This window comes from Hyla sarda, chromosome 1 (genome assembly GCF_029499605.1).
Source record: "Hyla sarda isolate aHylSar1 chromosome 1, aHylSar1.hap1, whole genome shotgun sequence".
Lineage (NCBI taxonomy): Eukaryota > Metazoa > Chordata > Amphibia > Anura > Hylidae > Hyla > Hyla sarda.
In genome coordinates this window covers 308,873,970-308,881,476 of record NC_079189.1, presented here as the reverse complement: position 1 = coordinate 308,881,476, position 7,507 = coordinate 308,873,970, and positions in this window count along the sequence as shown.

Sequence of the window (7,507 nt, the reverse complement as noted above, 5' to 3'; positions counted from 1 at the left end):
GCTCCTGCTCTGGACAGTTCCTGAGATCAATTCCTGACATGGACAGAGTTGTCGGCAGAGAGCACTGTGGTCAGACAGAAAACAAATTCAAAAAGAAAAGAACTTCTTTTGTAGTATACAGCAGCTGATAAGTACTGGAATGATTTTTTTTTTTTCATTAGAAGTAATTTACAAATCTGTTTAACTTTCTGGTGCCAGTTGATATGAAAAAAATTGTATTCCATCGGAGTATATACCTATAGGAGTTGGAGGTATAATGGTCACTTAGCAATAGAAGGGCCATCTTTACCTAAAGGTCTAAAAGTCCTTTTGTATATGAAATAGATTTCTCACTGCAAGCCATCTAGTTCCTATCCCAATAAAGGACTTGTATAAGTTGGAGGAATAAGGTCCTTCAACAGTATAAGAACTAGGGGTTCCTATCCCTATAAAGGACTTGCATAAGTTGGAGGAATAAGGTCCTTCAACAGTATAAGAACTAGAGGTTCTTATTCCTGTAAAGGACCATTCTTAACTAAAGGTATAAAAGTAATGTGGCTGAATCGGAACTCGCAGAGGAATTTATAAATGTGTGCGCTGTGTGAACGCTTTTTGACACTGTTTTTAGTTGTGGTGGACATTAGTTGACGTGCTTGCACCAAATTGATCAAAAAGGCGCACGATGTATAACAAACTTGGAACAGCCCATAACATCAGTCATCTGTTACTTACCCCGATTCTGTGTTGTCTGCTTAGGGCTTTTGTTGGTGATAAAGCCCAGGTATGTGGCTTTTCTTTTGTGTTTTGTAACAAGTTTAAAGTTCTCCAGCACTTACCAATACCAAAAATGTTAACATAACCAGAGACAATTTCAACTCAATAGTTTAAAGATTAGTAAAATTCAAATCCCTTTATTTTATTAAGAACTACTTTTATTTACATTACACATCTACACTTACAAAAAAAAAATAATAAATAAAGCCAACACAGTGTAGGTAAAGAAGTGTCTGCAAAATACACAAGTTTGTAAGTATAGTCCCGGGGTGATGTAGCTTTGTGCAAAAATGTTGCCTCTTGCACAATTGTTTTGCAACTATTTAAAAAAATCGCAGTTGATGAATTAATGTTAAAAAGTCGTAAAAAAATTATCTAAAACGCAAACTGCGACAAATATGCAACTTTTTACAACACAAAACAATATTCAAATCCAATGACAAATCCCCTCACCCCCCCCCCCCCCCCCCTAGATTTCTCACTGTGACCTGACTAGTTCCAATCCCTATACAGGACCTGACCACTAGGAGGCAAAAAAAGGTCCTTTAGGAGGATAATAACTAGCTTTCTCAGTGTGAATTGGATAGTTCCAAACCTTATATAGGACCTGACCACTAGGGGGCAAAAAAGGTCCTTTTATAGGATAGAAAATAGCCCCCTCCCATTAAGCAACCAATTTGCTATCCTCAGAAAGGACAAGTCCTTCCACTGGCCAGGAACTAGTCCCATGCGATCCCTATGCATCCCTATTGGTGACCTAGAACTGCAGAGCAGGTGGAGGAGGTGAGTGTGATGGAGAAGAGGCCCTCACAGTGTAGGGCTGCGGCTTCTCTGCATTCATTTCCTAGCAGTGTCTCACAACCTGCTGAAGGATGTCGTGATGCTGAGAGTTGTAGTTTTGCAACAGCTGGAAAGCCACAGGTTGTAGATCACTGTATAGTGAGGGGCTCCAATAGGTTATAGAGCCTGGCTTCTCAACCTGGGGTACACGTACCCCTAGGGGTACGCCAGGGGTTGCTTGGGGGTACGCAAAAGCGATGACGAATACCGGCCATACTATAAGTGAGCTGCGTGGTTGGAGTTGCCGCACAGCGCAGGAGGACGTCACACGTCAGTGCGGCCCCAACGAACGGGACGCGCTGCGTGAAAGAACACCTAATGGGACCGCAGGACGCCTGGTAAAAAAAAATTAAAAAGTTAAACAACTGTATGGGACGGAGGGGGGATGTATGGGACGGAGCACAAGGCATTAAGATGGAGGGGGAGAGGGATAATGGTGGAGGGGGAATGGGGAGTAATAAAGCACAAGGCATTAAAATTATTACTCCCCATCCCCCCCCTCCGTCATTATCCCACTCCCCTTCCATCTTAATCCCCTTGCACCATTCCCCCTCCCTCTGATCCCCTTTTGCCATATCGGATAATAATGGCACAAGGGGATTAAGATGGAGGGGGGGGGGGATTGATTATCCTCCCTCCATCTTAATCCCCTTGTGCTATAATTCCCCCTCCATCTTAATCCCCTTGTGCTATTATTCCCCCTCCATCGTAATCCCCTTGTGTTATTATTCCTCCTCGATCTTAACCCTTTTGTGCTATTATTCCCCCCTCCCTCTGATCCCCTTTTGCCATCCCCCCCCCCCTCCAACTTAATCCCCTTGTGCTATTAATATCCGATATGGCAAAAGGGGATCAGAGGGAGGGGGGAATTATCAACCCCCCCCCCCCCTCCATATTAATCCCCTTGTGTCATTATTCCCCGCTCCTCCATATTAATCCCCTTGTGTGATTTTTCCTCCCTCCCTCTGATCCCCTCTTGCCATTCCACCCCCCCCCCCCCTCCATCTTAATCCCCTTGTGCCATTATTATCAGATATGGCAGAAGGGTTATCAGAGGAAGGGGGGATGGTGAAAGGGGATTAAAATGGAAGGGGGGATAATGGCACGAGGGGATTAAGATGGAGGTGGGAAAATGGCACAAGAAGATCAGAGGGAGGGAGGAATAATGGCACAAGGAGATTAAGATGGAGGGGGGAATAATGGCAAAAGGGGATCAGAGGGAGGGGAGAATAGTGGGACAGGGGGATTAAGACAGAGGGGGAATAATGGCACAAGGAGATTAAGATGGAGGGGGGAATAATGGCAAAAGGGGATCAGAGGGAGGGGAGAATAGTGGGACAGGGGGATTAAGACAGAGGGGGAATAATGGGAAAAGGGGACTAAGATGGAGGGGGAACAATAGCACAAGGGGATTAAGATGGAGGGGGAATGCATTAGTATAAAGGTAAGAACACGCCTTTTGTCCGCGGGTACCCCTCGCGTGCAAGTTCCGCTTGAAGAGGTACCCGCGGACATACTTTCAGGCCTTGGGGGTATGGTCGCCGAAAAGGTTGAGAACCACTGTTATAGAGGATAACGTCCGTGCAGTAGCGCTATCTACCTCCGTCTCCAGGATGTTACTGCTTTGGGTGGAAAGAGTCGGACTTGCAGGTATAATCGATGCATATGCCAGCACCGGAATTTCTGAGCAAAATTTCAGAATGGAATGCATTAAGAGGGAGGGCGTGATGTCACAAGGGGGCATGGCTATCCTCAGAACGGATAGGGGATAAGATGTCTAGGGGCGGAGTACCCCTTTAAGTGCCTGCCATGTATTGACCCAGAAACCGTATTGGGTCACCAGGACGCACATTGAGTTGGGCAGATCCGGGTCCAGAACTGCAGTGAACAGTGTGAAGATTTACATTGGATATCAGAGTGTACATTTACTGAGCTCCTTCTGATGCTGCTTACACTGCTGAGAGTTAGTCACAGTGTATCTGTGTAGGTATTTGGTGAATCTATGACTTTCCATGCATCACAAGCCACGCCAGCTCCAAGATTTTTGCTATTATTCACACCGGTTATCGTAAGCAAATGATAGTAAATGTGTTGCTGTGTAGGAGACGGCACCACTCTTAAGCCGCCACCTTCTTTTTGGGTAAATAGCCTAGAGCAGTGCACAATAGTAGACAAAAATAATCCCAAAATTTTTTGTGCAAAATGAGGCATGCAAAAAATGTGACTTTTGTTCAAGAGAAAATTGGCGCATAAGGTTTGATGAATCCTCTTCCTTTCTGCTGCATCCAGCTCACTAAGTGTTACCTGCATTGTAACAAACCCTCAGCTGTGTTAGCAGGATAGGTCAGGATGGTTTTGGGGCTTTGGATGCAGAACTTTTGTTTGGCCTAAAAATCAGATTTTTATTCTCCATGATGCAATTGTTGTGGTGTTTTAGGGTACAGACACACATACAGTATCTGCTGCATATTTTGTGCAGCTGATTTTGCTACCCATTAACTTCAATGGGTAGAAAAATCAGCTGCAGAAAATATGCAGTAAAAATATGCAGCAGATCCTGTACGTGTGAATGTACCCTTAGTGTGTATTAGTAAAGGCTTTATTTGGCATTTTTTCCTTACAAGTCATGTAATTATGTAATTCTTTATCCATGCCACTCAAAGATTTCTATTAAATAACTGGGGAAAAACATGTGAAGAAAATACCAATATACATGCATACAGGGTGTTTTTTTCTGGTATTTCTTGAGAAAAAATCAGCCATACCCAGAACATGCTGACATTTAAAAAAAAAAAAAAAAAAAGTGCCACTGAGCCTAAAAGCGTCACTTATACTGACGCAGTTTTAAAGGGGTACTCCACTCCGTTTGGAGTGGACGGCCGTGATTGTGACCGCCGCCACGCCCCCTCCTATAGACTTTCACTGAGGGGACATGGTGTGACATCATGAGGGGCATGGCTGTGACATTACGACCCCCGCCGCCCGCACCCAGCGTCCTAAACGAATGCCGGGTGCTGCACAGAAATCGCGATCAGACTTCTTATCCCCTATTCTTTGGATTAGGGATAAGATGTCTAGATTACCCCTTTAAATCCTGACCAAATCTAATGACCCGAACCAACAGCATTGTATTGATCTTGTAAGGGTCTATCGTAGCGATCTGTAGAGATCTATCATAGGGGTCTGTAGGGGTCCGATATAGTGATCTATAAGGGGTCCATCACAGCTGTCTGTAGGGGTACAGAAATTCTTTTGTAAAGATGTTTGTGAAATAGACAAGTTTGTAAGTGTAGTCCTTGGGTAGTTTAGTTTACACTCGGCTAAACGCAAGTTGCACTATCCCAAACAATATAGCTCTGCTGTAACCGAGCCCCCAATGGCACTGATAATTCGTTTTTCAGCTTTGAAAACTGGCGGGATCATTGTGCGGAAACCATCAGCTCAGATCTACTGTGTCAATGTTCTGGGGATGACATTTATGGTTATCTAATAGTTAAGTTTGTGACGCTAGAAAAAGCGTGTAGTGGTTACCTAGAGTATTTAGTAGTGACTGTAGTGGGTTGATGATGAGGGTAGTAGTCCCTAATATGTCATATGACTTGAGAATGTGCCTTGAGGGGTGTAGACTGCCTTTGTGTTGCATGAGCATGTGTTCTATATAAGAATCTTCACAGGGGTGGACTGTGGTAAATGTGCAGAATTCCCCAACACTTCAATGGACATTGCTAAGGCTGGGTTCACACCACATTTTTGCAATACAGTTCTCGTATCAGGTTTTTGATGAAAACTGGATTCCTCAAAACCGGACTAAAATGTATCAAAACGTTTGTACAAATTTTAACCGTATACGGTTTGAAAAAATTATGTCCGGTTGCATCCGTTTTACAAAAAAAAAAACATTTACGGTTTTAACTCTTCACTCCATCTATATATATATATATATATATATATATATATAAAACTGTGTGTATATACCGTATTTTTCGGGGTATACCACGCACCGGCCTATAACACACACCCTCATTTTACCAAGGATATTTGGGTAAAAAAAAGTTTTTTACCCAAATATCCTTGGTAAAATGAGGGTGCGTGTGTGTGCATGTGTATACCCCGATACACTGTTTCTGACCCCGCAGAAGCCCCCAGGAAAGGCAGGGGGAGAGAGGCCGTCGCTGCCCGCTTCTCTCCCCCTGCCTTTCCTGGGGTCTAGAGCCCTGCTGCCGCCGCTTCTCTCCCCCTGGGGACTGGATATGAGGTCGGGATATGAGGGGTCAGGATATGAGGACGGGATATGGGGTTCAGGATTTAAAGACAGGATATGAGGACAAAAGCTTCCTCCTTTGTTGCTTTTCCTCCCCCACAAGGATAAGGTAGGAAAAACTGGGCAGTGCCGGGAACTCAGCTAGTTATGAATGAAGTTTCACTTGTTTGATTGAAATTCCAAGAAAAAAAACTTTCGGTGTCAAAAACTGTATGGTGCAAACCAGATGGAACCGTACGTACATACGGTTCTGTACGGTTCCCATTGACTCCCATGTAAAAAAAAAACATACGGTTTCCATACTGTTTTTCACCCGGACCAAAAACTCTGGTAGGCTACGGTTTTGGGTACAGGAAAAAAAACGGACAAAACCATACAGGATGCAAAATGGACACAACTGGATGCATCGTATGGCATACGGTTTTCAATGGAGAGTCCATGCATATGGTTTTCAATATGGTTCCGTATGGTTTTCACATTGAAAACGTATACGGGAACTGTATTGCAAAAACGTTGTGTGAACCCAGCATAAGACACAATAACCTTTGGCATATCCAGGAAGAACACTTAATGGTTGCTGCTGGACCAGGAGACAAATGACGCCCTGTTTTCTTTTAAAATTGGGCCCCAGAAATCTATTTCTCCCTAATGCTAAGCTTGACTTGGTACTCCTTTCTGTAGAGACTTTTATTCTTGCAGTGGGACGATGGCTAGGTAGATATACTTGACTGAAGACAGGACTAGGTAGAATGTGGCCAACTTGTAAGAGATGTGCCAGTCTCTAGCTACATCTGAGGCTCACTGGTAACAGGAGATGCAGTGCTTATGTGCTCACTATACTAGAACAACTATTGGACAAGACCGACCATGTGACTATATACTGCCAGTGAAACATACTTTTGCTGAAGCAATTGTTAACATCCTACAGAAGATTCAGTGCATATATGTTTTACCACTGAAAATACATGTGCAACGTAAGGAAATATAGGCCTCAGCACTATGGACATATAATTGACTGTCCAGCAAACCTTGTAAGACTATAGCCACGTGAACCAAGTTAAACATAGAAGCTGGTACAGCAGTGCTAGACCACCATACATTTTTTCTGGTACCATTTATTGCCGTACATTTGGTATTTCATGGTATATCTGATGCTTTGAAAATTCCTTTGTACCCTTCTCCTGACTGATATCATCCAACAATGAGATCCCTCTGATGCTTTGGAAGCTCTCTGCGGATCATGGCTTTTGTGCTGAGATGACAATCTTACTAGAACAGCTAAACTTTATTTGTGGTCATTCAGAGAAACTTTAATTGAGGGCAGGTGTGTAATGACTTCTATTTAACACAAGTTTGAATGTAATTGGTTAATTCCGACAACAGCTACATCCCCAGTTATAAGAGGGTGTGCACACTTATGCAAGCAGCGTATTTTGAGTTTTTCTTTTCAAAGATTTCAGTTTGTTTTGCAATTGAATTGTTCATGTTATAGGTCACATAAACAGGTGGAAAAAGTTCTGAAATGATTTATCTTTGTCTCATTCTTTTATACTCACTGTATATTGATTCTTTACAACTAAATATTATTATAATTACAAATTAATTAAAACGTGTTGAGAACCCTGTGTGACAGTGTGGCAAGGAAAGGGTGGA